The following is a 4,776-nucleotide window of genomic DNA, read 5'->3' as shown; positions in this document are numbered from 1 at the left end:
TCTGTCCCAACACAGCAGTCAGACATGCTTGTGCTTACGGCTCTGAGCCCAAAGGGGGTGATTATTTATGTTTCACTCGCACAGTGGTTCTGTAATTTCCAGTGCCACAAACGCTACTTTAGCGATCAAGATGCTCATTGTAGATTGACAACCCATGTGGATGGCATGTAACAGGCCTACGCATGTGCAGTAATCTATGATCAGAATGTAGTGCAATATCCAACATATGTTTAATAATGTCAATGTACCCTCTCAACACTCTCATACTGTTATTTTGAGATACGCCTTTTGTAACAGTCACTGTACAGTATTTTACAATGTTCTTAAGTTATGCTTGCGTTTGTGGCTTCATACATAATTATCATTGAGTGTTTTATATCACACAATGATGACCTGAATATACAAAGGTATTTAAACTTAGGCACTCTGTATATATGTTGTTAAAATTGCATTGTCTACATAGTAGGGACTGGGACAACAGTATGTACACCTTCCATGTCATGAGAATTTGAAGCTCTTAATCTTTGAATACATTATAATATGGCCACCACGTATACTGATATTTGAACTCGTTTGAGTATCAATGTCCCTTTTTCATGCCTATGATTGTTTGCACTTACACTGTAGTGTTGTGCACTAACGTTATTCGTGCTCAAGGCCAGGATGGTCACTAAATCTGAATTAGTTTCATTATAAAAAGAATTTCATTTTGTAATTTTTTGGTGAATCCGCGGTTGCAGTAACATGGTTCCATTGCAAACACATGATTGGAGTAGTCCTCTGATTGTTTAGCATGTCTCATGAGAACTGTTGAAGTACCATTAAATAAAAAGTTTTTGTTTAAAAGACATTAACTTATTAACATATTTTCAAAAACAGTAAAAACTAACAATAGTTTTTGTTTAAACAAAAAGTTAGAAAATGTATTTAAAATATAAAAACATTAAAAAAACTCCAACAAAAAAAGTAGTTTACATTTATAGGAAAATAAACTATGAAATAATATTATATATTTTTACAATTAAGCCATAAACAATAGAAGTATTTGGAAAAAAAGCCCAAAAACAAAAAACCCTTAAAAATATTGAATGATTCTTAAAAGAGCCACTACTGAGATAGTACAGAAAAATTAAAACATTCACAAAATAGTTTTAAAAATTTGTAAAAAAAAAAAGAAACTTACTGAAACTTGAGAAAATTAAAAAAAAACTTAGAAATTCATTTAAAAAAACAAAGGCTACAGGGATGTTATAGTTAGGAAATAGAATTAAAAAATACTTAAAAATTCACTGAAAAAAACAAATGTTTAGGAACATTATTGTTAGGCTGACATTTTACTCATATGAAACCAGAGAAATTTAGCAGTTATAGTTAGCTGAGCTAACTATAACCTACGCCCCCGCAATGCACTACTTATGACCTCACACAATACATCACTCATGACATGGCCAGTGACATACCGATGACATCACCGAGGGCACCTCAAATGACATCATCCACAGAACCTTTCACAGACCCACTTACGCCCCATACAACAGCTCATTCAAAAACTGCCACACAGCCACTGACATACCTATTCACAGACCCATACAAACACACACACCTACTCACTGATCCATACTGCTACTCATACATCAACTCACCCATATAGCCACTAAAACAACCACTAACTCACATATACACCACTCATGCACCCACCTACTCACTGAACCATACAGCCACTCACATATCCAGTCACACAGACATACACACACACACCCACTTATATACCCATATAGCCACTCACACACTGAATCAGTTACCCATACAGCTACTCACACAGCCACTCACTCATCTATACAGTTACTCACACACCCTCTCACTTACTCATACGTATACTAACACGTGTACTCACTCACCTATACTGTCACTGAGACAAGCACATGCTCTCCCATGCAACCTCTCTCACAATCATTTAGTTGTACAGCCTCTCAAACACCCACTCACTCACCCAGAGACCCACTTACACACCCAGTCACACACCCATAGAGACTCTTATGTTCCTGCTCAGTTGCCCCTTCAGCCACTCATGCACCCTCTAATTTGCCATTTACAGCCACTGATACACCTGCACACTCACCCAAACAGGCAATTATTCACCCTTTCATTCACCATTACAGCCATTACACACCTACTCACTCACCCATACAGGTACCCACACAGCCACTCACTCATACACTCACTAACACACCCACTCGCTCATCCATGCAAAAACTCACACACCCAGTCAGTCATGTATACAGTCTCTCACATACCCACGCACTCTTCTATACACCACTTACACACCACTTACACACCCACTCTCTCACCCATACAGGCACTCCCACAGCCACATACCTTAGTATAAATGTTTAACACTCAGTAACTTTTAAATCCCTGGATATCATCAGTGCTGTCACCAGTGATGTCATCAGTGACGTCATTTGGGATGTCATCAGTAATGTCACTGACCATGTCATGAGTGATGTAATATTTGAGGTCATTAGCAGTGCATCGCAGGGGCGTAAGTTATAGTTAGCTCAGATATATTTATATATACTTCTCTCAAACAATCAATTCCATATGCAGAATGCCTTAGGATGACACGCAACTGTAGCACAACTGAGGGTCTCGCAAATGCTAAAAAGAATTTATTCTCGAGACTCCAACAGAGAGGGTACACACCAGAAACATGCAAGAAAGCAGAAGTGAAGTGTAACACCAAAACTCGACAGGATTTACTATTCCCGGTGGCAAAGGAAGTCGTTAGAGAGAGCCAGGCGAGACAACCCCCTAGACTCATAACAGGCTATAACCGGTACCATTCGAACCTCCGAAAAATCCTAAGAAGGCACTGGCCATTAATACACAATGACCCTACCATAGGGAGCGAGGTAGGCGAGAGTCCCTTGATATCATTCAGAAAAGCAAAATCAATGCGCAACACCCTGGTGTGTAATGCACCAGTTCTGAAAAAGAAAAATAATTGGCTACAGTCCCAAAAGGGTTTTAAAAAATGCATGAAATGCAAAGCCTGCAATCATGGCATCAACACCACCGAGGTCCAACTACCGTTCAGAAGGAAAAAGTATTCCATAAGGGAACACTTCACATGTAAAACAGAGTTTGCTGTGTACATTTTAACGTGTCAGTGCGGCAAAAGATATGTAGGGTCTACCATTCACCCCGTCCATGTGAGGATTCTGCAACACTTGAGGGCAATTGCCAATCTGGACCAAGCGTATCCAGTGGCACGACACATTCATGAGTCTCATGGGGGCAATGCAGATGGTCTAACATATTTTGTTATAGACAGCATCCCCAAGAGCCCAAGAGGTGGGAATCGTAAACTTGCGTTACGCCGCCTGGAGTCAAGATATATCATTCTCTTGAACTCCAAGATCCCTTCAGGTTTGAATGCGGATGAAGCCCTTAGTGTCCACATTTAAGTAAACACTCCTGAGCGCTTGTTCCGCCTCTCCTTTCCCAAGTACCCTGGAACATTTGCATCTGACCGTATCACTGTAAATACACTGCGCACGTAATTGTCACTATAGGGTGTTGACATTAATATTGCACCGAACATATTCAAGTCATGCCAGGCATGAGGCTCCACCCGTTACCAAGCACTACCTAAGTATGGCATACTTTAGTGGTAGGTCCGCCCGCTATCCCAGTTTAGAAGCAGGATCGTAATCCTCAATACATTAGTTATGCTTCGGCTAGAGAAGGGTTCAACAGGGTGCATGTACCGGTATTTTAGAAACTTACCTAGTCAGGATGAGGAGCGTGTACATCCCACTTCAGAGCGCGCCCAGGGAACTCGCAATAATGAAGTTACAGCGCCAAGCCAATCACTGTGCTTATATGAGCAGGCATGTTCGGACCGATTGTAGGAACACACGGGATTCGTTTACATTTGTGCTGACATATATGTATGTTAATCGGTGTAACGAGGGAGTTTAAAATGTTCGTTTTGACACAGTGTAAGATAATGATATTCACAGGTTATAATTTAAGCACAATTTGAATTGTTGAGACATGCCGTAAATTACGTTATATGTGAATGTAACAGTAACAGTAAAAAGACTGCCATGGTGTCATAATGTGCAAGTCATGTAGGAGGCAGCGTCATCACCTTGGGTGTAACCATGTAACCATAGTAACTGCCAGTAGAAACGAGTTGAACTTACCTAATTAATGACAATGTGCTTAGGTATATAAAGCTTTAATGTTAGAATGCATATGTTAGTGAACAAGGCGGGAGCAGGCCGCCGAAACGCGTCTGAGCAGAAACTGAGCAAAGAAATAAAACGTTTGAATTGAAACTCACGGAGTCAGCGCCTTCTTTCATCAGAAGTTTGGTATGGTAAAAAAAAAAAATATATATATATATATATATATATATATACATATATATATTCACTGAAAAAACCATAGGTTATAGACCATATATAGTTAGGAATTAGCATTTAATAAACCTTATTTTACTCACACAAAACCATTGAAATTCCATATATAGTTAGTTGCACTAACTATATATCGCGCACCCGCAATCCACTGCTGATCATGTCACATATTACATCATTCATGACATGGTCAGTGACATCACTGATGACATCACTGATGACATCTCAAATGACATCACTGATGACATCACTGATGACAACATCCAGTGACTGTATGTTTCTGTAAAGTTAAAATATGTCTTACATATTGAAGAATGAGTGGATGTATAAGTGTCTGGATGAAGGATTT

Source organism: Lissotriton helveticus, chromosome 1_2 (genome assembly GCF_964261635.1).
Source record: "Lissotriton helveticus chromosome 1_2, aLisHel1.1, whole genome shotgun sequence".
Lineage (NCBI taxonomy): Eukaryota > Metazoa > Chordata > Amphibia > Caudata > Salamandridae > Lissotriton > Lissotriton helveticus.
This window is presented reverse-complemented; position numbering follows the sequence as displayed.